We start from the raw sequence: 27236 nt of genomic DNA, 5'->3' as shown, positions 1-27236 counted from the left end.
CTAGGTGTGCACTGGGCACCTGGGTGCCAGCGTCCGGGGTCCCGGGTCCCATTGGCAGCTTCCTCCTGGAGAAGCAGGAGGCCAAGGGCCGTGTCTGATCTCTGATTTCTGGGCCCAGGGGCCTCGGGTGTGCGTGGGGTCTCTGCTCATTTCACATTCCATGAGAATCACCCCTGGACAACAGAGAGAGATCCAAGATGGCTGATCACTAACAGCTCGGGATTGTAGCTCCCACTGAAAGCGCAAAGAATGAGAGGACGCCACACCCTCACATGAATTCTTGTTGCTCACGCACCAGGAGATTCCCAGCGGAGGAGCCCCACGGGTCGCCAGCGCGACTCTTGTGACCGGCGAGGTGGTTTTGCCGGCGCCTTGGAGCGACGGTTCTTGGTGCAGAGTCGGAAAAGCACCATCAATCTTAACACTGCTGATTTGGTCGGTGCAGTGGGTTGCTCAGATTTCGGCGCTGAGAATCAGTAAGTTGGACGTCCACTCAGAAACCTAATTACAAAGACGGTGAATTCAAAGACCACAGATGGATAAATTTATAACAAAGGGAGGAAAACGGCCAAAAAAGTCTGAGAATGCCCAAGATCAGAACGCCTCTCCCTCGGCGGGGGATCCCAGTTCCTCATCAGCAACGGAACAAGGCTTGATGGAGAACGAGTATGTTCCAATTACAGAAGCAGGCTTCAAAATGTGGATAATGAGAAACTTCTGTGAATTAAAAGAACTTGTTTTAACCCAATCTAAAGCAACTAAGAACTTTGAAAAAAGATTTGACGAAATGTTAACAAGAATACACAATTTAGAGAGGAATATAAGTGAATTGATGGAGCTGAAAAACACAATACGAGAACTTCGTGAAGTATGCACAAGTTGTAACAGCCGAATTGATCAAGCAGAAGAAAGGATATCAGAGGTCGAAGACCAACTCAATGAAATAAAACAAGAAGACAAGATTAGAGAAAAAAGGATAAAAAGGAACGAGCAAAGTCTCCAAGAAATATGGGACTATGTGAAAAGGCCTAATCTACGCTTGATAGGTGTACCTGAATGTGACGAAGAGAATGAATCCAAGCTGGAAAATACGCTTCAGGACATTCTTCAGGAAAATTTTCCCAGCCTAGTAAGGCAGGATAATATTCAACTCCAGGTAATACAGAGAACACCACAGAGATATTCCTCAAGAAGAGCAACTCCAAGGCACATAATCGTCAGATTCACCAGGGTTGAAATGAAGGAGAAAACACTAAGGGCAGCCAGAGAGAAAGGTCAGGTTACCCACAAAGGGAAGCCTGTCAGACTCACAGCAGATCTCTCAGCAGAAACCCTACAAGCCAGAAGAGAGTGGGGACCAATATTCAACATCCTTAACGAAAAGAACTTTCTTTTTTTTTTGGCTTGTGAAGGGTTTTTGTTTGTTTAATACATCTGAAAAGAATGCATATACAAAGAATTGAGACATGAGAAAGCATTGGTTCAACACTAATGAATCTACAAGAATTAGGATTGGGAAGGTGGGAAAGATTACCTCAACATTTTTAAAAACTGGAAACTGCAACCAAAATAAGCTGATAAAATCCCTATTAACACTTATGAAGAGTCTTCATAAGACTCTTTCCATGATTTTATTAAGCTAGAGAGCCTCACTTGGCTGCTCTAGGGTTCCTCATATGTAAAACAGAAATAAGGGGATTCCCCTGGCTGGTCCCCATGTTGTTAAGTGTTCTCCCCACCCCCACCCTACCCCCAGCTTCTTAATGAAGCAGGCCTCCATCCTCTTGAGAGGATGTGAATCATTCCGCAGATGTCTGTCTTCTAGCACCACCCCTTGTATTTCCTCTACATACCAGGTCTTCAGCTGCATTCTAGGAACACCATATACTACTGAGTTGCAAATCTATGCTAAGCATATAAGACAATGACTGACAGGGAAAAAAAAATTTTTTAATTACAAACTCAATTCATTTGGTGTATTTCAAAGGTGCAATACTTTTCTTCATTTATCAGTGAAAGAAGTTAGAAACTAACTTCCCCAAAAAATCAGCAAATGGCAAACAAATGTCCTTGAAAGTCACAGTCACATATAGTGCGTCCTAGAAAAGAGGAGGGGCAAGACAGGCTCCACCCACTTTCATGAGTTTCATCAAATACTGGATCTACTCAAGGGTGGAGAGAAAAGGCAACTTTCAAAAAGGAGTATGTTATTAAATGAGGCATTTACTATACTCCTTCCTAAGAGCACCAGATGGGGAACATGTTTTCTAAACTAGATCTAGGAAGTGGAATGTGGAATCAATCCGTCCTCCTCCCCTTAAGGGCTAACCACTGGTTAATGAATTAAAAAAACAAGACTAAAAAACAAACCCCACACACACTCCCCCCAAAAAAACAGGAGGGGAAAAAAAAAACACTAAGATGTCCCAGATTACTCTCCAGAGTGGAACCAGGGAGCAGCTTCAACAATTCCAATGAGTCTGTTACAGAGTCATCCACAAGCATGCCTTGCTTTAAAAAAAAAAAAAAACAACTTTTTTTTAAACAACGAAACAAAAACTAGTACTAATCACTTTTATGACAATATACAATTACTCAAAATTAACTAGTACTGGGAGGGGAAGGGGGGGTCCATACCTATGGGCCTTGTCTCACACGAGTGCATGTGGGTAGGTGCAGGGCATTTGTCATTATTGCAAAAACGAATTTTAATTTTTAATCTTTAGTTTGATTTAAACATTGCTTTTAGTATGATGCTGACACCAGCTGTGCAGAAAGGGCTCTGAAGAGATGTTCATAGCAGCACACACCTGCGGCTCTTCTTCGGTTCTGGAGGCTCCAGGGCAGCCAATATTGCTTCATCAAATACATTCTTTAGGCCTTTCTGTGTGAGTGCAGAACACTCCACATACTTGACAGCCTTCAGATCACGGGCCAGCTTTTCAGCAGTCTCTGGAGTGATAGGCTTCTGTTTGTTCTTGGCAAGTTTCTCAATAGTAGAGGGGTCATCTCTGAGATCAGTTTGGGTCCCAACAAGCAAGAAAGGAGTCTTTGGACAGTGATGAGTTATCTCAGGCACCCACTTTTCTTTCACATTTTCAAATGAAGATGGAGAAACCACTGAAAAACAGACTAGAAATACATCTGTTTGTGGATAACTCAGCGGTCGTAATCTGTCATAATCCTCTTGCCCTGCAGTATCAAAAAGTCCAAGAGTGTATGGTTCTCCACCAATCATAACTGTGACTGCATAGTTGTCAAAAACAGTCGGTACATATTCTGATGGAAATTTATTTGTTGTGTAGGATATCAGGAGACATGTTTTACCAACAGCACCATCACCCACAACAACACACTTAATTGTCTGCATTGCTGAAATAGTTTTGTATCCACTTTAAGTATTTCAAATCTGATGTTAACCTCAGCTTCTCCACCCAAGAAAAGAACTTTCAACCCAGAATTTCACATCCAGCCAAACTAAGCTTCACAAGTGAAGGAAAAATAAAGTTTTTTGTGAATAAGCAAGCACTCAGAGATTTCATCACCACCAGGCCTGCTTTACAAGAGCTTCTGAAAGAACCACTACACATATGAAAGGAACAAACAGTATCAGCCTTTCTAAAAAAATTATCAAAAAGAGCATCAATATAATGAAGAATTTACATCAACTAATGGACAAAATAGCCAGCTAATGGCAGTATTAAACTCACATATATTATTATTAATTCTAAATTTAAATTGACTAAATCCCCCAAACCAAAGACAGGCAATTTGAATAAAAAACTAAAACCCATCAGTATGCTGCATCCAGACCCATCTCACATTCAAGGATACACAAAGACTCCAAACAAGGGATGGAGAAGGATTTACCAACCAAACAGAGAGCTAAAATAAATAAATAAAAAGCAGAAGTTACAATTAAGCAACAAAGATCAAAAGAAGCAAAGAAGGACATTATATAATGATAAAAGGATCAATGCAACAAGAAGAAGAGCTAAAGATCCTAAATATATACGCACCCAATACAGGAATACGTAGATCAGTACCACATCATATCAACTTAGAAGTTGAAACGAAATGTTGATTGGCTCCTTGTTTGTTATTCTCTTCCCTCATTTTCTTTTATATCTCCATTATTAAGGACAATTGTAGGCATACCCATATTTAGACTGCATTCTAGCCCGGGCAATAAAGCAATACCCCCATCCTCTCTCCCTCTTCCTCTTTCTCTTTCTTCCTCTTCTTTATTCTTTAAAAAAAAAAAAAGAAAATCACAACAGAGATAATATATCAAGTGCACTCAATCTTCAAGAGTGGGGAAATGAGAAAAACACCCACCATAAGGATGGGGAGCTAGGAGATCTCTCACACACCAGTGGAGGGGGAAAAAAAAAAGAGAATCACCCCTGAAGGACTCCCTGCCTCCCAGCAGAGGCCTGACCTGCACCTTTCAGGCTGAGCTGAAGCCCCAGAGCCTCACAGCACCCCATCCCTTTCCCGAGGGGCAGGTTCTGTGGGTTTAGACCCTAAGTGTCCCTGCTGGCTTCTCTGCCTTGACCCTTGACATTTATCATACACACAATAACCATGAGATAGAAAAAACATGAACTGTTTGTGTATATGTGTGTGTGTGTGTGTGTACGTGTGTGTACAGACACACCTAGATGAACCTGACTCCCGTGGCCACAGCAGACCATACTGAAAGTTGACGGCGTGGACCGCAGACCTGTGTGTCGTGCCGAGCTTGCCCGGCCTTGGCTTTGGTCTGCTCTTGGGGGCTCTCTTCCTCCTGCAGCCAGTGGTACTGAGCCTCATTCTCCAGCCCAGGCTGAGTGCAGAGGGCTGAGCCACACTCGAGTGCCTCAAGCCCTTGCAGTAGCAGCCGCCACATTCTAGCGTGTCCTCCTGATGGGAACTGGCTGAGCTGGAGTCCAGGGCAGGAAAGGCACGTCTCTGGTGGGGGCGTCCAGGACCCCAGGCTGCAGGTGCAGGGAGGGGTGTGAGCGGTGAGGGACCCCCTGCCCTCCCCACTGGCACGTGAGTGGCCAGGGCCAGGTCCTGCTGTGAGTGGAGACGCCGCAGGCTGCTCATTTCCTACCTGGAACAGCCCTGACGGCACGTTTCCTGACATCAGCATCCCAGCATCCGGGACGGGGCCTCCTCTCAGTGAAAGGATGCAGTCCCATTCTCCACTATGGACAAGACCACTGCCCCCCACCCATCCGACACGTTTGCCTCCACACTGTGAGGTGCCCCCGATCTGGGCAAGACCGTCCCCTACCCATCCGACACGTTTGCCTCCACACTGTGAGGCGCCCCTGACCTGGGCAAGACCGTCCCCCACCCATCCGACACATTCGCTTCCACACTGTGAGGTGCTCCCAACCGGGTGAGACTGCCACCCCTTATCTGACATTCCTCTCCGCAGCCTCCGACCTGGCTCACCCTCTGGGTACCTGCTCTTTCCTGCCCTCCAGGTGGCACCATGGCCAAGGCTGGGGAGATGCAGGAGGAGACAGCTTATGTTCACGAGTAAAGAGCCACTGAGTGTCGTGGGCAGCTGTGGCCAAGGACCATGAACTGGCGACTCAAACAGTGGAAATTCATCCTCTTGCAGCTCTGGAGCCAGGAGCCGGGAACCAGGGTGTGGTAAAGCCGCCCAACCCCAGACGTCCTGGGGAGGTCCCTCCTGCTTCTACGACTCCTGTGGCCCTGAGAGTCCATGCTCCATGTCTGTTTCCTGGGTTTCTCTTACAAGAGCACGTGGCACTGGTTTTAGGGCACCTGGACCACCCAGAATGACTGCATCCTGAGACCCTGACCACACCGGCGTCTGCAGAGACCTTCTCTAAATAAGGCACATCCACAGCTTTCATGGCTGCCCAGTGTGGCAGGCTGAGAACTCTGGGGACCTGACTACACTTGCCCCAGCTCACCTGTAGAGCTGAGATTCCCCACCAGGAGAAGCAAATCCCAAAGACCATGGGCTACTGCCCTGCCCAATGCCCGGAGTAGCGGCTCAGAGACTTTGTCGAGGAGGCGAGGCAGCTTGTAGGGAAAGAGAACCCCAAAGCTCTCACCAAAGGAACTGACTTTATTTGAAACACAGTATTAAGAAGTTTAAGCCTGAGTGCTCTTGAAAATAATAGGTTTTTTTTTTCCTTTTACGAGACAAGTGTAAATCATAGGTTGTTGTAAGAAAGTCACAAATTCAAAACAGTTGGGTTCCTGTCATGTATCAGGTGCTGTTAAAATCGAGGATGGTGGGTGGGAGGAGGGAGAGGATAAGAAAAAAATAGCTATTGGGTACTAGACTTTGTACCCAAGTAATGAAATAATCTGCACAATGAACCCCCATGGCAGGAGGTTACCTGTACAACAAATTTGCACATGTATCTCTGAACCTAAAATAAACGTTAAAAAGTAGTTCCTAATGAAGAGGGAATCAGGATCCAGAGTCACTACGAATATTATCTAAAACGCCCAGTTTTCAACAAAACCTAAGAGGCGTGAAAATAAATAGGAATGTGTGACTGATACACCAGGAAAGGAGCTGTAACAGAAGCTGCCCATGGGAGGGATCAGATGCCAGACTTAACAGAGACCTCACCAACCCATTATTAATATGTTCAAAGAACTAAAGAAAACCACACAGAGAGAAGTAAAGGAAGGTGTGAAGACAATGAGGGTGATAACAGAAGCAATCAGCAGAGACTCAAATACGGACTCTCAGTGAAAATTCTGGCGTTGAAAAATACAATAATTGAAATTAAAAAATGTTTACAGGGGGTCAATGATAGTTTTGAACTGACGGAAGAAGGAATCAGTCAATTTGAAGATAGATTCATAGTATACCATCTGAAAAACAGAATATAGAAAGAAGAAAAATGAATAGAACCTCAGAGAAATGTGAGGCAACTTTCAGTACACCAACATAGTCATCACAGGTTTACTTGAGAAGAAAAGCAGAAAAGACAGAACAATATTTGAACAAATAATGCCTGGAAATTTCCCACATTTGTGGAAAACATTAATCCAGGCGTCCCCAAACTACGGCCTGCGGGCCGCATGCGGCCCCCTGAGGCCATTTATCCGCCCCCCCCACCACACTTCAGGAAGGGGCACCTCTTTCATTGGTGGTCAGTGAGAGGAGCACAGTATGTGGCGGCCCTCCAACGGTCTGAGGGACAGTGAACTGGCCCCCTGTGTAAAAAGTTTGGGGACGCCTGCATTAATCTATACATCTGAGAAACCCTATGACCTTAAAGTAGAATAAATGTAAAGAAGAGTCTCCATGTGCAGACTAGTAGTAAATACTGAAAGCAATAAGCAAAGAAAACGTCCTGAAAGTAGCAGGAGAAAAAAAAAATGACTCCTCATGGGTAAGAGCACTCCCACAAGCTTAACCACTGTCTTTTCATCAGAAACAGTGAAGGCCAGAAGACAACAGGATGGCATATTCTTTTTTTTTGAGATGGAGTTTCACTCTTGTTACCCAGGCTGGAGTGCAATGGCACGATCTTGGCTCACCGAAACCTCTGCCTCCTGGGTTCAGGCAATTCTCCTGCCTCAGCCTCCTGAGTAGCTTGGATTACAGGCACGTGCCACCATGCCCAGCTAATTTTTTGTATTTTTAGTAGAGACAGGGTTTCACCATGTTGACCAGGATGGTCTCAATCTCTTGACCTCGTGATCCACCCTCCTCGACCTCCCAAAGTGCTGGAATTACAGGCTTGAGCCACCACGCCCGGCCTTTTTTTTTTTTTTTTTTTTTTTTGAGACGGAGTTTCACCCTTGTTACCCAGGCTGGAGTGCAATGGTGCGATCTCGGCTCACCGAAACCTCCGCCTCCTGGGTTCAGGCAATTCTCCTGCCTCAGCCTCCTGAGTAGCTGGGATTACAGGCACCCGCCACCATGCCCAGCTAATTTTTTGTATTTTTAGTAGAGATGGGGTTTCACCATGTTGACCAGGATAGTCTCGATCTCTTGACCTCGTGATCCACCTGCCTCGGCCTCCCAAAGTGCTGGGATTACAGGCTTGAGCCACCGCGCCCGGCTTTTTTTTTTTTTTTTTTTTAAAGATGTGGTTTCAGTTCAGTTTCTTGAACTCCTGACCTCAGGTGATCCACCCACCTTGGCCTCCCAAAGTGTTAGGATGACAGGCGTGAGCCACCACGTCTGGCCTTAGGATGGCATATTCAAAGGATTGAACAGCCAATCGCGGTGGCTCATGCCTGTCATCCCAGCACTTTGGGAGGTCGAGATCACCTGAGGTCAGGAGTTCGAGACCAGCCTGGCCAATATAGTGAAACCCCCTTCTCTACTAAAATTACAAAAATTAGCTGGGCGTGGTGGTGGGTGCCTGTAATCCCACCTACTCAGGAGGCTGAGGTAGGAGAATCGCTTGAACCCCAGTGATGGAGGCTACAATGAGCCGAGATCGTGCCACTGCACTCCAGCCTGGGTGACTCCAGACAGAGCAAGGCTCTGTCTTAGAAAAAAAAAAAAAAAAAAAAAAAGACTGAACAAAACCCCAAACAAACCTGTAAATCAACATTCTTATACCTAGAAAATGATCTTTCAACATGAAGGCCAAATAAAAAATTCTCAGATAAAAAAAACCCCCAAACCAAGATAATTTGTGTTTGGCAGATCTGATCACAGATGGAAATTTGAGTCCGCACCAAAAAAAAAAAAGGGCACTGGAAGTGTAATAATAAATTTTAAAAGCAGTATAAATGCACATTTCTTCTTTCAGTAAGTGATTTGAAAATCAACTGTGTAAAATAATGTGTATATGATTAAATTCCTGGACCTGTAACAAATACGAATTTAATATATTTGACAATAATAGCACACAGGAGGTATGTGGGAGCAACACTGTGTTAAAGAAGTCACAGCTGATGGTAACTCAGACCCACAGAAATTAGAGACAGTGGCCAGGGTGGTTCATGCTTTTAATCTCAGCACTTGGAGGCTGAGATGGTGGATCACTTGAACCCAGGAGTTCCAAGACCAGCCTGGGCAACACAGTGAGATCTTGTCTATATAAAAAACAGTTAGAAAAGAGACAAATAAAGAGAATAATAAGTGGTAAATAAGAAAAGATAATATAACTAAACAAGGTAAATATAGCAAAGAAATGAAGATAACATTTCAACATATAATTGGAGTTAATATAAATCTGAAGTCGATTCTGATATGTTAAGTGTATATGGTAAGCTGTAGAGCAACCACTAAGAAAATAACTTAAAATATGCTGAAAAAGCTGTTAAATGAACAAAACAATTGCCCTAGAAAATGTTCACTTAATCAGAAATCAGGAAAGGAAGACTAGAGGAACAGTAACAACGGAACCACATGAGGCCACGAGGCACACAGGAAACAGGAGGTCAAACGCAGACATGAATTCAACTACGTTCATAGGAACGTAAAATGTGCATGGATTAAACAATCCAATAAAAGGCAGAGATAGGATAAAAAAAAACCAATATCCAGTTATATACTGTTTACAGGGGACACATTTTAGATTCAAAGATACCAAAAAGCTGAAAGTAAAAGCTGTGGATACATGCCATGCCAACAGCAACCGTAAGGGAGCTGGAGTACTTACGGTAATTTAAAACAATGAGAGTTACTAGGGATAAAGAGGAATATTTTATAATGACAGAAGCTAATTCATCAGGTAAAATAATGACTGAAGACACATGCACTTAAAAACAGAGCCCCAAATAAGTAAAACAAAAACCCACAGAATTGAATGGAGAAATAGACATTTCAACGATAATAGTTGAAAAGAGAATGCACTCTCCTCTCGTATACACAGGGATGGTACCTTCTCTCTGCAGCGGCCCCGCTGGCCAAGAGCTCACCTGGGGTCCCTGAGTTCACCTCTCGCCGGGACGGCTGCTCTCACCCCCAGCCTCGGGTGCTTCTGGGCCCAAGCTGTGAGAGCCAGCTGTTGCCTTGATAACGCCCTGCCCACTGTGGGGTTTAATTCGCTCCGTAACTTTATGCATTTGGCAAAATCAGTTTCACCTGGAGGAAAAGATGGGCTAATTACCCCCTGAGAACGTGGCGCCTCCTGACGGCTCAAGGCCGCCCTTGCCACTGAGAACACACAGGTTCCAAGCTTCAGTGCCATAGCAGGCCCTGTGCTGGGTGAGGAGGGGGTGTGCGTCTGCGGGGTGGGACATCCCGCTGTTGGTGGGTTCTGTGGTGAGTGTTCAGTGGGGTGACTGAATGGGGTGATATCTTCCCCACAGCTCCCTCAGGGCCATTGTAGGGGCTGCTCCTTCTGGCACAGCTTTTTGCTGGGCCCGTTAGGGCTATGACTGGGTCGGGATCGCAGAATCAAGGGGCTCTCGGCCACAGAGGCCTCATGGCCACGCTGGCCACCAATGGCCACGGACACCCAGAGACCAGAAGGAAGGAAGAGCCGGGTGAGGAAACCAGGTAGAGAGGGAAGATCCCACCCACAGTCTGCAGGAGGGGTTGGCAGCTTCAGGCGGGAGCCGGGAGGGTCATCACGGAGAACGGAGACTGAGGTGCCTGTTAGGCTTCGGCCATCCTGCTGCCCTCAGGGCCGGCCACGGAAGTGAGGGGTGCACACCGTTCCCTGGTTTTGCCAGCTGGGGGTGGGCTGGGTGATGGTCTGATTCAAGTGGTGGCAAGCGTGGGTGGGTCCAGCACCCTGAGGTCAGGTCCTCTCTGGAGTGACCTCCATTCTGTCTGGAGAGGCTCAGCTCAGGCCGAGAGCCAGCCGGTGGTTCGGGTCAAGTGCTCGGGGGGCCATGGTCAGCTGTCCTGGTCACCGTGGCTGGGGGTGAGGTGGGGACGGCGGTGCCTGCCCTTGGGTGGATGTGGGCCCCGGGAGGCGGTGCTGCTGGGCCCAGTGTGTTATGTCACCCCACGCCCGCAGCTGCCAGGTCCCCACCCCAGCACGAGCTGGCCCAAGGCTCTGACCTGGTCATATCCGGTGGTCAGACTTTGGCCACCAGAGCACCTGGGAATAGGTAAGTGGCCCCATCTGTGGTGGGGGGCCAGCCGGGCTGTGGTGTCCAGGGAACCCCCACAGGCAGGGGCTCCTGAATCTAGGTTTGGAGGATGTCAGCAGAAGAGGGAGGGGGTTCCAGGGCCTGTCCTGTTCACTCCCCTAGCCAGGGAAGGGACCTCACCCAGGACTGTCCCCCCGCCACAGCCCTGGGCACCCCCCTGAGCCTCAGGTGCCATCTGTCCAGCAGGAGGGTGACACCCACATGCCCCCAGGCACTGACTGCAGCAGGCCCCCAAGTCACGACCCACGCTCAGGGATGGGAATGCAGTCCAGGGCTGATGGTTCTCCTCACACTCCCAGCTCTGCTCTGACCCACCTCCAGGAAGCCTTCCTAGGTGTCAGTCAGCTCTTCCAGGGCTCTGCCAGCCCCTGTCAGGGGTGCGGGGCTTGTGGGAGTTGCCAGAGAGGTTGCCCAGCTGAGGGAGGGACAAACAGCAGTGAGTGCGCTGACGGACGCCCGGGGTGGGAAGAGGAAGGTGTGGGCTGAGAGGAGGCTTTCGGGAGGTGACAGTCAGGGAGTGACCACCAGGAAGTGAGGAACTGGGGGAAAGAAAGCGGGGAGCCTGCAGCTGCCTGGGTCTTCAGGGGCCCTGTGCCCAGGGTGGGAGTGGCACGGGGGTCTCAGCCTTCCCTCTGAGGCCATCACATAGGGGAGGCGGCTCAGGCATTGCAGAGCAGGGTGGGCAAAACGGCTCGGGGGCGTTGCTGCAGGAGGGGCATGTGGGAGGGCTGTGGGAGGTGGCAGGTGGGTCACCCGATGCTGGGTAGGTGCCACCTGCCTGGGGTGTTCCCTTTAACCTCTACATAAAAGGGAAAGGTGGGATGGGGGACAAGCTGGGTGGGCAAGGTGCACTGCCCTGGGAGCTGCCGGCGGCTTTCCCAGTGCCCAGGGGAAGAGGAGCATGTTTGTCCTGCTGTGAGGACCCCGGACCTCCAAATCCTGCTGCAGCTGAGCCCAAGCACCTGACACACTGGTCAGGGTGGAGGTGGCATCCCCGGCCCCCCATGGCAGCCAGCCCTGCCCCCACTGCCACGCTTGTGGGCCAGGAGCTGCGTCTGGGGACTTCACTGCACAGGCCCTGCGGGGGGCACGCGGTGTTTGGGACAGAAGCACCACCCCCTTCACAGGTAGAACACCCGCTGAGAGCTTTGAAATCCCTCTAGAATTGGAGGGGAAGAAATTTGTCAACACACAGCTTCTTTTGACAAAACAAGACATTTTCTCTAAATGATATTTGCAGCTGAAAGTGAACTGGGTTTTTCAGATCTGTAATCTCATTCAGAAACAGACTTCCATTTGGCCTCATCCTGTGTTTTATGAAATAAAGTCAAAATTGCTAACACATTTCCTTATATTTCCGTTTGGGAAGGAGGTATATAAATAACTGGGCTTGGTAGAAGCAGCTTCCAATATAGACACACAGCTGTGAGCTATTCCCGGCAAAAGCAGAAAACCAGGCCCTGGCATCAGGCCTGGCTTTAGAGATCAGCGTGTCTGCTTTTTGGATAAGGCTTAGTGGCTTGGAAGGGGCCCAAGATCACCCAGCAGGGCCTGGACAGGGGGTCTGCATGCTGCTCCACGTGGAGACCACACTTCTGTGTCATCTGACTTGGGTATATCTGCCAGCTTGGGAGCCAGAGAGCTGACGGGGAGCTCATTCCTCTAGGTGGATGCCTGGTCCGTTTGTGGGGAGTCTCCCAGGGGCCGAGTCTCCCAGGAGGCGGAAGCACAGCTGGGCCACCCAGCAAGGTGCCCCTTCCCTCCGTTCTGGGCCCCAGGCTGCTGTCACGCCCCTGGGCAGCTGGCTCTTCTCCCGGAGACAAACCCTTTCTCCTTCTGAAGCTGGCGTCCCCTCCGTGTCCACCACCTCTGGCCTCTCTGGCGAGGCTCTGTCCAGTCTTGCACAGGCTAGGCTCGCTCAAGCCGCATGGGGACTTGTGGGTGCAGTGGGTGGAGGCTGCCCCAGGCTGCTCGGTACCGGGACTTGGCTGGATCCCTGCACCTGTCCTGACCTCATGGCCCCTGAGTATCAGAGCTGCCCAGGAGCCCCGTGTCTTCGTGACAGGTGCCGCTGTGAGCCCCACCTCTCGCCTCTGCCTCCTTGGACCCCTCCGTTCTTCTGGCCTCATGGGTCCTCTGAATCCTGAGCCTGCCACAGATAGTCCCTACAGGGAGGGTCAGAACCTCGGACAGCGCCCAACATCCTGGATTCTGGAGCTGGTGCTCACTGGACCTCACTGGGCGCTTCCTGCTGCCCTTCTCTCCTCTTCAGCTATCAGTGCTGGCAGCTCCACCCCAGGCCCCCGGAGGAGGCCGGTCCCCTCTGCGGGCAGTGAGCCTCCCTCGGAAATCACTCAGCCCTGCCCAGCCTTTGCAGTGAGAGTATTCACAGCAGGGCAGGGGAAGGCTTCTCCTCTTGGGTGCTCTGAGGGCGAAGAAGCCCCTGGAGGGGGGCAGGGATGGGCCGCCAGGCCTCGGGGTGTCCCTGGCCACACGTGGCACTGGGGCCTGCTGTAGAATCCCCTCTCTAGCATCCCCGACCACCTCCTCCCTGAAGCCTGGGGCTGGTCCCTCCCTCCAGGTAACCCCGGCCTCCCCTGCGGCCCAGGCAGCTCAGCAGAGGCTGAGCTTTCTCAGCAAGCCTGGGTCTTTCAAGTGTGGGCGTGGCTTCACATGCGCTGGACCTCACAGGTGTCCACCTGGGTCCTCAGCTGAGATCTCTGAGTCTACATCCTGTAGGGGAGGCAGCCCAGGCATCGGAGCAGGGTGGGTAGAGGGGGGTTGGGGGCATTGCTGCAGGTGGGGCTCGTGGGAGGGGCTGCTTGGGTACACCTTCTTCACCTGTAAATAAGGAAAATAATGTCCCCTCAATTAGAGGGAGTGGATGTTAACACAGAGCAGCTGTGGAAGCCACAGCGTTATCTCTGGGTGAGTCTCGAAAGCGCCTTCCCTGACACTTCCTTTGTTCAGGTCTGGCCCCAGCGTGGGAGCAGCACCTGGGTTTTTTCTAGAGACCCCACTGTGTTCCCGTGGGGCAGGTGTGCACCCGGGGAGGCGGTGGGTACAGTAGGGGCGAGGTGGGAGAGAGGACTGAAGCCCCAGAGGTGTGAGGGCTGACTTTTATCCACCCAGGAGACGGAAGTTCCCCTTCTGCCCTGGCGCCCCGGCCATGGGACACAGCCTGGCAGGCAGCAGAGCCAGGCGAGAGGGGACCAGGAGGCCAGAGTGCTCCAGAAAGAGGGGGCTGGGGAGGTCAGAGTGTTCCCAAAGGAGGGACCAGTTCAGCTCAACACCCAGAAACGGGTGGCATGGCTACCTGGGCTAGTACCTCAGTGAGCGTAGCAGAAAAACCCTAAGAATCTCCACCACCACACACAGTCAAGTGTGTTTTGCTCTGGAGTCCAGCGCTGCTCGTGGCTGGCTCTTTTCCTAATGGTAAGGAAATGGATTCCTTCTCCTAGGGTCCCGCCACCTTCCACAGGTGTTTCCAGACAGAGGGGAACAGAGCCTGGCTTCCCAGGGTCTCCTTGAGACCAGGCTGGGGTACCCAATGCCCATACCACTTCACCAGAACTCAGTTCTGTGATAATCTTAAGTATGGAGGCAGGCTGGAAAACACAGTTTGGCTGTGTGCCTAAACACAAGAGGAAGTGGCTTTGGTGACAGCTGCACGCTCCTGCCACCCACACTCTTCTGATCATCAGATGGTTGCGTGGTGGCTTCACCACTTTTCCCACACGTGGAACCAACAGGACCCTGTCTTCACAACCACGAGACCCCCCCAGGGGCCTGGGCAGCCCTTCGTCCAGCTCAAAGCCCTCTGGGGATGTCTCTGTCTTTGACTCTCTCGCTCTTGGTCACAGGGATATGGAAGACACATATGAAACAGATTCCACATGCAAGTTCAGTGTTTCCAAATAGGAGAATAAATCAATGAAGCACACAAACAGGGTGAGAGGAGAGATCCGATAACATCACAGAAGCTCTAGATCCAGCCATTCCTGAAGCCTCTTAGCCACCTGGCATTGGGGTCCACCCTGGACTCGCCTTCAGCTTAAGCTTGGTTTCAGACACCAGTAACTTTGGCCTATTCCTAATTCTCCATTTTCAGCTTCCTCATGACATTTATACCAGAGACAAAAGCAAATAGACAGGTGGAAAGCCAAACCCAGCAATAGACTTTCCTATTGCTTAAGCTCATTCTGAACCAGCAGCTCCTCATACCCAGCTGCATCCTTGGTTTTCTCCCAGATGGAGCTCTGCGGATAAAACCAGAGGACCCACCCAACGCAGGGAGTTGCAGGGGCTCAGGTGACGCCCTCACAGCCGAGCTCCGCGGTGTCCGTCTTCCCTGCACCCAGCCCGTCCCTTCGGCTGCGCGTTGCCCCCAGACCCGGGTTCTGGTTTTCATCCCTCCCAGGAGGGCCTGGGTGGCTGAGGCAGCCGGAGGTGCCGTCTCCACTCGAGGCTCAGGTCTGGGACACACAGTGCTGCTGCTCAGCCAGACATGGGGCGTCCTGGTGGTGGTCACCTTGCGAGGACAGGAGAGACCCCTGCCCAGTGTTTGGTTCAGATGTCAAGCCTGAAGATGCCACCCACTCACCAAGAGGGTGAGAACGTCTCATCATTTACACCACTGAGGTTTCCCGGGGAGCCGGAGGCCTTCCCGAGCTGGTCCAGAGGCCAGGGTTTATCGTGGTCGGGGTGGGGCCAGGGTGAGGGTTCCCCGGGATGGCAAGAGCTTATGTGCTTTGAAGCTTTCACAGGCACTAAAGGGAGGCTTGACAGGTGTGGGGCCCAGAGAGGAGGGAGAAGGGAGAGGCTTCAAAGCTGTCAGCAGCCAGACCTCAGACAGTGGAGTGAGACCCTCCTGATGCTCCCTTAGCCAGGCAGCTCCCAGTCCCACAAAACCCCCGTATAAATCAGGACCTTTGATTGGGACAGACCAGGGAGGTGCGGGGACCACTTGACTGGGCTCCCAGGCGATTCTCAGGGGCCGGCTGGCCATGGATGTCTGGCTCATTCTGCAAACAGTGGCGAGTGTCTCGGTGCAGGGAGAGGCTTGGCTCTACGCAGTCCGGGCAAGTTCCTGGGGAGCCCAGAGGAGGGAGCATCAGCTCCAGGAATGAGCGTGGGCACAGGACTCAGCTGTCTGCAGTGATGGCTGGAAGGGCTCGGGGAGGCAGCGGAGTGGGCCGGGCTGTGGTGCCGAGTCGTCTGGAGCAGAGCCACCCATGCCCTGTCCCGGAGCTGCTGCTTCCCCACGTGTGACTTGGGAGGCCACCTCCCTCCCCACCTGCGAGGCTGGGACGCCCGGCGGGCTCTCAGCTCCTGTGGAGAGGGAGAGAACGTGCTTTATCCAGGAGCGGGGCTGAGGGTTTGCAGGTGCAGGACACCGACTCCCGCCATTTCTGATGGTCTCAACTCCTGTTTCTCCTTCTCCAGCATGCCTGCATATTCTTTTGTTCTGGAGTTTCTCTGGAAAATCCTGGTTTTGCTGATGCACAACCCTCTTTTTTCCCGGTCACTGGGGTCCCCAGGCTGCTGTGCCTGATGTCATGCATGTTGCTGAAGCTGCTCTGGGGGAAAGTGAGGGACTGTGATACCACAGTGACCTGGCCAGGATCCCTCAGGACAGGACCGACGGGGCAAACGCCTTGACCCAGAACCGCAGGGGCAGCGGCGCCCTTAGGCAGGTGTCCACAGGGACAAGCCACCCAGGTGCATGCCCAGGGCTGCCAGAACAAAGACCATAACACGGCGGGGCTTAAAGCCACAGAAACATGCTATCCTCCACCCTGGAGGTCAGAAGTCTGAGATCAGGGTGCGGCAGGGTTCCCCGTGGTTTCCGGGGAAAGCTCCTCCCTGCCTCTTCTGGCTCCCAGGGCCTGGTGTCCTCCGGTGTCCTCAGCCGCAGCAGCGTCGCTCTGGCCTCTGGGTCTGTCCGGGCACCTGCTCCCTCTCTGTGTCTGCTCCTCTTCCTATATGTATATGGACACCAGCCTTAGGACTGAGGGCCTCCCTGCTCCTGTGTGACCATCTAAACTTAATCACTTACATCTGCACAGAGGCTGTTTCCAATACAGTCACATTCTGAGGTTCTGGACGAAGATTTCGGAAACTATTCAACCCACTGCATTACCCAGCTGTGGTTATACACACATCTCTTTTTTAGAGACAGGATCTCACTGTGTTGCCAGGCGGAGCTCAGTGGCCTTCACAGGCACAGTCACGGTGCATTACAGCTTCCAACTCCTGGGCTCAAACCGTCCTCCCTAGTCAGCCCTATGAGTAGCGGGGAGCACAGGTGGGTGTCATTGTGTCCAGCCATGGTTACGGATGGAGCCCAAGTTTGTAACGACACAGGTTTCTAATGAGGCACTGACACCCGACCAGAGGGGCCAGAGCAGGGCAGCGAACGTGCTGCCGCCGGAGGCCTCAGGTCGCCCACGAGCCCCACTTGCCTCACGTGGCCTCAGGTCACCTACAAGCCCCATTTGCCTCACGTGGCCTCAGGTCGCCCACGAGCCCCACTTGCTTCCTTCGTGGCCGTTGGCTTTCCCTCTGATGTGAGCACTCAGCTCCTCATCTTCCTGTGAGTGGGTGGCCACCAGAGGGACTTGAAAAAAATGGTCACTTGGGCATGCCTCTTCCGCAGATTGGGCTCTTTCTGACTTTTACAAATTGCAGTGAAATACGTGTCACATAAAATTTACCATCTTGATGGCTGGGTGTGGTGGCTCAAGCCTGTAATCCCAGCATTTTGGGAGGCTGAGGCAGGTGGATCACCTGAGGCAGGGAATTCGAGACTACCCTGACCGATATGGAGAAACCCCGTTTCAACCAAAAAAAAAAAAAAAACCTCAAAAAACCAAAAAAACCACCAAAATTAGCCGGGCGTGGTGGTGCTCACCTGTAATCCCAGCTACTCAGGAGGCTGAGGCTTGAGAATCGCTTGAACCTGGGAGGCGGAGGTTGCCGTGAGCCGAGATTGCGCCACTGCAATCCAGCCTGGGCAACAAAAGCAAAACTCTGTCTTGGGAAAAAAAAAAAAAAAAAAACAACAACAACTTACCATCCCGACCATTTTCAGGCCTCCATACAGTCAGTTGGCGCCAAGGGCCGGACCGCCGTTGCGCGATCACCGCCGCCCTCCACGCAAAGAAATTCTCGTCGCACAAAACTGAAACTCCTCCCAGAAGGGCCCTTGTGTGTCACTGTCAAGCTTGATGAGAGAGAAGTTCTCATTTCTGCGTTTAATCCCTGCTTCCCGTTCACACGCACGCAGCCTGTGCTTTGGAATTCCTCCAACCACAGCGTCTGCACGGCAGCCTCCCTCCCTGCTCAGCTGGGAAGTGCAGGCCTCCGGAGGTGGAGTCCAGCCCAGGAGGTGGGGGCTGCTGGGCTCCACCCAAGGAGAGGAGGCTGCGCCTGGGCCCACCCCCCGCGCATGCCAGCCTCACCGAGCAGGGGCCTGCAGGACCCTGGGCACAGGCAGGACTCACCCCAGAGCTGTGCCATGGGCAGAAGGGTCGGGCAGCAGAGGCCACCTGAGGCCAGTTTCCCAGAATCTTCACTGTTGCAAAGGGAGGCTGCGGTGGAACTCCCTCCTGGACCTGGGGACTCTGTGAGATCGATGCTTAGTCAAGGTGATTCTCCCAGGAGTCTGCGTGGGCGCTGGCAGATGCCGGGCGCACTCTGGCTGTGCAGAGGATCCTCCCACAATTTATCCAATCGGCTTCTTAGAGTTGTCACGTTCTCCAAATGTGAAAAACCAGGCGCATTTTACGTGTCTTTTTCTTGCAAAGACCTGACTGCAAGGTGGAGACTCCTTCCCCTCAATATTTCATTCTCATTGCAATGCTTCCCCTGCCTTTGTGGTCCAGCCTACAATGCTAAGCACACACGTTACAAATATTTATCGACATTTCATAGAGGAACCCTCGGCCACGACGCAGATGCTGTGGGTTAATTCGGTTCATATCCCTCCGAGTGACCCACTCACCTGGACGGTGATCTGAGCCGCTGATGTTGCTGTCTCAGGAAACGTGGATAAAAGCGATGCCTGCAGCCTGCGGTTTGCATGAGTCTGGAAACTAACTTTAAGTGTGGGTGACTGATCGCCCACGGAAAAGAGGGAATTACTTAGATCCGGTAATACTGAGACTTTCCAGTTTATACCATCAGGAGACTCTGGAGGACGTCACCGTGCACAGAACTGAGACCGGTGTTGCCCTCACGGGTCTTCCTGGGGAGGCGTGTTCAGCAGATCAATTTGTGTGAAAAGCGCGAGGCCCTGGCTTTGAGCAAGGGGAAGATTTAGAGACGGATCAGAGTGGACTCACTGTTTGTTATCCCCAGGCAGTTTTGCCGCTTACAAGTATTTGCCTTGAAATGCCTTTAATCAGCTGCTTCCCGCCAGTTCCTGCAGGCTCAGCCAGCTGTGAGCATCATCGGGTGGGGCAGGCTGGCCGGGCCACGATGCCTTCTTCTCCAGCGGTCCCGGACTCTGAAGACGCACCAGGGTGGGCAGTGGGCAGCGGTGGCTGTTCTGCTTTCGAGGCCAGGGGACGTGGCTCTGGAGCCCACTGCAGCCACCCGGCCGTGGGGGACAGAAAGGTCTCCTGGGATCCACACCCCGTCCTGCTACCTTGCAGCTGCCCCCAAACAGACATGGAGGCACTTTTATTCCTCGAATCTGGGCTGGTCCTGAGGCTTACCTTGGCCAACAGATTGCGGAGGAAACAGGACAGTGCTGTTGTCTGGGGCCTGGCCTCAAAGGGCCTTGCACGTCTCTGCTCCCTGACCCCAGCCGGGCCCCGGGGCAGGCCTACTGGAGGATGAGAGAGGAGGGAGGAGTGCCCGTTTGCTCCAATCAAGGCCATCCTAGGCCAGCTGACACCCAGCTGACCCCCAAACATGGGAGAGAACCCAGCTAAGCATGGCAGAACCACCTTGGGACCCCCAGCTGACCTCAGACACGTGAGTGGACCCAGCTGAGACCACACCCGCCCAGCTGTCCACACACGTGTGAGCAGTAGTCCCTGTTTATCACTTCAGACCACTGGCTTGGGCTGCTTGTTACGCAGCAGTGGCTGACGGCTACGACCACCCACTGTGAGTGACCGCACAGATAGGGGTCCAGGCCTTGCTCATAGTAGGGTGTTTCTGCAGTTTCCCAGGAAGAGCAAAGGAAGAGAAAGGAGAAGAAAGGGACGCAGAGGGAAGGTGCGAGGCCGGGCTTCCGGTAAGCCCGCAGGCGCTCTCCGCATGGGTGTTCTGTGGCTCCCGAGAGGGCGCAGTGTCTCTGCTGGGCTAGGAGCTGAGCAAGAACTTTCCTGGTGCCTGAGTATTAGCAAGATTCCTTCCCTGCACCGACTGCAGAGGGTGAGAGCCGGAAACAGCAATTTGGAAATTTAATTATATCTCCGGAAGAAATGTATGCTTCTTAGAAAATGATTTTATTCAAAAAGCCCTCAAAAAATAGAACCTACTTTCCCCCTATTTTGTGGTTAATTCAAACCAAATAAAAGGAACTGCTGAACTCTTATTGACACCCTACGGGGAGTTTTCATTTGCAATATCTGTAAACCCTGAAATCTCAATTTGTGTCAAATAAGCTCCTACAGGTGCGGTCCTAGGTTCCAGTGATACGTGCCACGTTTTGTTCCATTTAAATAAATTACACACTCTTATCGCCCGGGATCATTCCATCTCCGAATCAAATTGCCAATCAGGCGGGTCCCCGGCCTGACGGGGAGGAGACAGGCGGCATTCCCAGGGGCAGGGCGCACACCCCCGAGGTATACAAATGCCTCGGCCGGGCTCCCAGAATGAAATCAAGACGTAAATACGAATGTGGATTAGGTGATCAGCCTCAGCAGCCTCGGCCTCCGGGGACAGGGACAGGCTTGCCAGGCTCCAGGTGGCTCGGCCGCTTCTTCTGCATGGCAGATGCTCCTCAGCACTTCCAAAAGCAGTGACCACGGCTCTGTGGGAGGGCCCCTGCAGTCTCAGACCCTGGGGGATAGCCAAGTCCCGGGGGTGTGTGTGCGTGTGTTATGCTGTATGGGTGTGTGGTGTGTGTGTGTGTACGTGTGTCTACGTGTGTTATGCTGTATGGGTGTGTGGAGTGTGTGGACGTGTGTGTACATGTGTTATGCTGTATGGGTCTGTAGGGTGTGTGTGGACATGTGTGTGTGCATGTTATGCTGTATGAGTGTGTGTGTGTTATGCTGTATGGGTGTGTGTGTGGAGGTGTGTGCATGTGTTATGCTGTATGGGTGTGTGGTGTGTGTGGACATGTGTGTGTACGTGTGTTATGCTATATGGGTGTGTGGTGTGTATGTGGACACGTGTGTGTGTTATGCTGTACGGGTGTGTGGTGTGTGTGTGGACATGTGTACGTGTGTTATGCTGTATGGGTGTGTGGTGTGTGGACATGTGTGTTATGCTGTATGGGCGTGTGGTGTGTGTGTGGACGTGTGTATGTGTTATGCTGTATGGGCGTGTGATGTGTTTGTGGACATGTGTACATGTGTTATGCTGTATGGGTGTGTGTGGAGGTGTGTGCATGTGTTATGCTGTATGGGTGTGTGGTGTGTGTGTACGTGTGTGTACGTGTTATGCTGTATGGGTGTGTGGTGTGTATGTGGACATGTGTGTGTACGTGTTATGCTGTATGGGTGTGTGGTGTGTGTGGACATATGTACGTGTGTTATGCTGTATGAGTCTGTGGGGTGAGTGTGGACATGTGTACGTGTGTTATGCTGTAGGGGTGTGTGGTGTGTGTGGACATGTGTACATGTGTTATGCTGTATGGGCATGTGGTGTGTGGACATGTGTACGTGTGTTATGCTGTATGGGTGTGTGGTGTGTGTGGACATGTGTACATGTGTTATGCTGTATGGGTCTGTGGGGTGTGGACATGTGTACGTGTGTTATGCTGTAGGGGTGTGTGGTGTGTGTGGACATGTGTACATGTGTTATGCTGTATGGGTGTGTGGTATGTGGACATGTGTGTTATGCTATATGGGCGTGGTGTGTGTGTGGACATGTGTACGTGTGTTATGCTGTATGGGTGTGTGTGTGGACATGTGTGTGTACGTGTTATGCTGTATGGGTGTGTGGTGTGTGTGGACATGTGTACGTGTGTTATGCTGTATGGGTGTGTGGTGTGTGTGGACATGTGTACATGTGTTATGCTGTATGGGTCTGTGGGGTGAGTGTGGACATGTGTACGTGTGTTATGCTGTATGGGTGTGTGGTGTGTGTGGACATGTGTACGTGTGTTATGCTGTATGGGTGTGTGGTATGTGGACATGTGTGTTATGCTATATGGGCGTGGTGTGTGTGTGGACATGTGTACATGTGTTATGCTGTATGGGTGTGTGTGTGGACATGTGTGTGTACGTGTTATGCTGTATGGGTGTGTGGTGTGTGTGGACATGTGTACGTGTGTTATGCTGTATGGGTCTGTGGGGCGAGTGTGGACAGGTGTACGTGTGTTATGCTGTATGGGTCTGTGGTGTGTATGAGCATGTGAGTGTGGACATGTGTACCTGTTATTCTGTAAGTACACACATGTCTCTGTATCCGCACACACGTGTGTGTACAGAGCCCCTCCACATCTATGGGCTCTTCATCTGTAAATTCAACTAACTGAATACCAAAAAAATTAAAAAATAACAACAGTTAAAAATAATATAAATAAATTAGAAAAGCAGTGCAGGGAAGCAACCGTTCACAGAGCGTTTACCTTGGACTCGGTGTCATGGGGCCTGGAGGTGATTGACAGCATCCAGGAAGATGTGCCAGGCTTCAAGTAAACGTGGCACCGTTGTAGACGCAGGACGTGAGCGCCTGTGGGTGTCAGCGTCTGTGGAGGGTTCTGGAACCTGTCCCCACCATACGGAGGGATGACCGTGTGTCTCGTGTGGTGGGAACATGTGTGCCTAGGCTGTGTGCATGTGTGCATTGGTGCGTGTGTAGACAAGTCATGTTGCATGCATGCCTGTGGAGTGTTCATCATACATGCATGTGTGTCTGTGTGTGAAGTGTGAGGATGTGTGTGTCTGTGTGTGAAGTGTGTGGATATAAGTGTGTGTGGCTCCTGCCTGGCATGTGTGTGTGTCTGTGTGAAGTGTGCAGGTATGTTACTCCTGCCCACATGTGTGTGTCTGTGTGTGAAGTGTGCAGGTGTGTGTGTCTGTGTGTGAAGTGTGCCGGTGTGTTACTCCTGCCCGCATGTGTGTGTCTGTGAAGTGTGCAGGTGTGTGTGTGGCTCCTGCCCGGCATGTGTGTGTGTGAAGTGTGCGGATGTGTGTGGCTCCTGCCCGGCATGTGTGTGTGTCTGTGTGTGAAGTGTGCGGGTGTAAGTGTGTGTGGCTCCTGCCCGCTCTGGCACCCGCTGGGAGTCCTCGTTCTTGTTTAGTCTGGTCATGTGCCCGCTCAGGTGGCATTGCTGGCCCTCCCTGACCCTGGGTCTTCTTGTCCTTCTGTCCTAGGCCCCCCCTGTCGTCCTGACTCTGGCCACTTGGGACTGCCGGGCCCCACCTGCCTGGGCCTCCTCTTCCCTCTGCCGGATGCTCCTCTGAACCTGCCAAGAGCGAGGGTTCTGTGCTGGGGCTGGTCTGGCGCTGGGGAGAAAGAGCCGGGGGCAGGGTGTGGGAGTGGGAGGTGTCACAAGCAGCAGGGTCCACCCGCCCCTCAGTCCTGGTGCCTGCCAAGCACTGACCCCCTCCAGCGCCACCCAAGCCCCCCGTCACTCCCAGCCCTGCCATCCTTGTGTGCTCTGCACCCCCAGCCCCTCACGTCACCTCCTGCCCTCCCCAAGTAAATCCTGCACTCCTGTCACACAGAGGGGAACAGCAGGGACATGGGTGTGTGGCCAGGACCCCTGACGAAAAGGCAGGCAGGCAGCACCCTTGGGTCAGTGTCCAGCCGGGGCCTCAGATTCCCCTGAAAGGAGGCGGGAGGAGAAGCAAGACTTGGTCCACAGGCCTCTCGGCAGCCCTGGGCCGAAGGTCAGCGGAGAGAGAGGCCTGTGGATGCTGATGTTTCTTCTCGCACACCCATCCCGTTCTCACTGCGCAGTCACACACACAACCCACCACGTGTCACGTCGTGAAACAAGTATCTGTGGCGTGGTCACACCCCTCTAACTTAGGAGCTCTTTAGCAGCAAGAAAATCCTATTTGTATGTAAACCCTCAGCACCCAGGCCAGGGTCTGCATCAGTGTTAAAGAATCAAGGCTGCATGGAGGTGCCTGGGCAGATATTTAACAGACGATGCCCCCCAAGCTCCTCTCCCAAACCGCGAGCATTGCGCCCCAGTTCTAAGGCGAACAGGGGGTGTTTGTCTTTCCTGAGTCTCTGCTGGAAATCCCTCCCCTGTTCTTCAGTCCTGCAGTTAATTCAAAAATGACTCAGATGTGGAAATTCAGCTTTGCATTTTGGCTTGGGAACAGTGGTTCTAATATACTTACTTGTTGAAACCTATGGAAATGCAGTCTCTCTCCCCAAATGTTCTGTTTGGGAGGTAATGATGGAGTCGCAGGTGTTCGGAACAGAATGTCATTAAGCGCCCCCAGCCCACTGGAGCCGGGGCAGAGGGAGCAGCTCCGACCTGTCCCTTCTCATCACGTCAGTCACCCAACACCAGCGGGTGGGGAAATCAGTGCATGCCGGGGACGGGCCGGCGGGAAGTGTGCAGACACACTCAGATCTTGGACTGCGAACACGGTTTTTTGGCAACACTTCTGGTGAATTTGTTTCATGGATTTATGAGATCCTAGCACTCAATGTTTCTCTGCGTGGATGACTGCCAGGCTGAGGGGAGAGGGCTCTGACCAGCATCTGCCGATCTGAGCTTCCAACAGAGATAAGTGAGAGATGCTGCTTCCTCAACTAGGACTTGTTACGCTTCTGCGGGGGCTGCAACTAACCTTCAAAAACGAGCCCCCTCAAGGCACTTAAGGAAAAATTGTCCCAGCAGGGGCGGGGCTGGCTTCTGAGGCAGGACATGCTCTGCTGTGGGGGAGGGCCTCGGGGAACTCTGAAGACTCAACAAACGCCCGTCAGACATGAGCATGGGTTCCAGTCCCCACTCCACCCTCCAGCAGCTTCTCCACAGAGAAGGGAAGGGGAAGGAGGAGGAATCATTAATTCTGAAATAAATTCTTTATGGAAAACAGACTTCGACAGATAGAGAGTCCACTTTTCAGCAGCAGTATTAAGCAAGCACCTGGCACAGAGCCGGGGCCCCAGAGGGCCTGTCCAGCGATGTACAAGGGACCTGGGGATGTCTCAATCAGAGGCCAGTGCCGGCACAGCCTGGCAGCGGACAGGGACACCCCCACACAAAATCACGGGGGTTCAATTTTAGTAGAGACAGGGTTTCAACATATTGGCCAAGCTGGTCTTGAACTCCTGACCTCGTGATCCACCTGCCTCAGCCTCCCAAACCAACCTTTTTTCAAAGATTACAGCTTACCTGTTGCTTATTAAATGGATTAGAAAAGCACAGTGAAAGATAGTTGATACTGTCTCAAACATCCAAAGCGTAGTGTCTCTTTACCAACGTGAGGGACTGCAGGTGAAGCCAGGTATCTTTTGCTTTGTGGAGACACACTGACCTGCTTCAGATCACTGGACCCCGGGAAATTTCAACAAGGTTTCGAGATCCTGAGTTAATGCGGGTTAATTGTTCCTGAGAGATTTGCTACCTCACCAGACTCGAGCAACCTGCTACCACCACTGTGGCTGACCAGCATGGCGTTTGTGGGATGGTGACCCGAGATGACCCGGTCCTAAATCCCGACAGAGCTCAGGAACGCGGACTGAGCCCTGAGATGAGCCTGTGAAGGTATACTGCTGCCTCTGTTGCGTGAAGGCAGCTGTTTTTGCTTCTTGCTAATTGGCTGACAAAAAGCACTTGCCAGCTCAAAGCTGCTTACAGGTGCCAAGACCGAGATTAAATTTTTTCAGTAACAAAGCTGCAGATTGAATGCTGGTGACAAGAGCCATCATCCAAGTTAACTGTGACCCACTGTCATTTCCTAACACACATAGATTGCTTCACAGTCAAAAACGGTCTTCTGGTATTTCACAATTCTAAGTTACCATCCTACATAGCATTCATATTTTTTATTTTTATTTTTATTTTTTTTTTGAGATGGAGTCTCACTGTACCACCAGGCTGGAGTGCAGTGGTGTTGTCTCGGCTCACTGCAACCTCCACCTCCTGGGTTCAATTCTCCTGCCTCAACCTCCTGAGTAGCTGGGACTACAGGTATGTACCACCATGCCCAGTTAATTTTTCTATTTTTAGCAGAGACTGGGTTTCACCATGTTGGTTGGCTAGGATGGTCTTGATCTCCTGACCTCATGATCCACCTGCCTCGGCCTCCCAAAGTGCTAGGATTACAGGCATGAGCCACTGCACCCGTCCACCATTAATAAATATTTTAAAGCTTCCCATTAAGCTATGATGCATCCAGTATTGTAAGATACATCAGAAATTAATTACATAAAAAAATGTAGGAAGACTCCCTACTCACCCGCTAAGCTCTCAAAGCTCAGTGGAGAATCATCCTTGGTGTGTCTCCATCCACTACCCCCTACCCGACCTCTGCTCCCACACTCCACAGCAAGAGCCCATGCCAGGACACAGCACAGTCACTGGCACGGCTGCTGGGCCAATCCCCACAGCTTCTAACCCAGGGCGTCTGCGTGGGGCCCAAGAGTGGCCTTTGTGACCCATCTCCTGCCGAGACAGCTACTGCTGGCCACTCGGGGTGGACACTGTGGGCCACGCACCCTCCCCCATGGAGCCTGAGCTACTGGTCCTCTCCCCCTTCCTGCCGGGTGCCCCCAAAGCAGCCTTGAGAAAAGGATTTGAGCACAATAGCTGACTTGGGCAGTGACCCAGGAAACAGCAGGGGCTGCAGGGAAGTGGACAGAGAGGAGCCTATGGTCAGCAGGGGCCGCCACACCGGGGCAGCACAGAGCCCGTGGACAGCACGAGGGCCTGAGTTAATGCGGGTTCCTCTCCAAGGCCCGAGGGAGCTGGGGATGCTCTACACAGCAGACACCACCCCCTCAGCAGGACCCTGGGAGGGGCTGCCCCATTCCCCAGCAGCCCACTGGGGCAGAGGGGGCGCAGCTGCCAGAGGCCT

At 52.0% G+C, this 27236-nt stretch overlaps 1 pseudogene; it reads right to left on the bottom strand.

Moving 5' to 3' along the window:
• Window positions 1-2454: 2454 nt before the first annotated feature.
• On the bottom strand, window positions 2455-3429 carry LOC120361490 (cell division control protein 42 homolog pseudogene; annotated as a pseudogene).
• Window positions 3430-27236: the final 23807 nt, after the last annotated feature.

This window comes from Saimiri boliviensis, chromosome 21 (assembly GCF_048565385.1).
Source record: "Saimiri boliviensis isolate mSaiBol1 chromosome 21, mSaiBol1.pri, whole genome shotgun sequence".
NCBI classification, from domain to species: Eukaryota; Metazoa; Chordata; class Mammalia; order Primates; family Cebidae; genus Saimiri; species Saimiri boliviensis.
The sequence above is the reverse complement of the archived record's forward strand: the minus strand, read 5'-3'. Positions and strand labels throughout refer to the sequence as shown.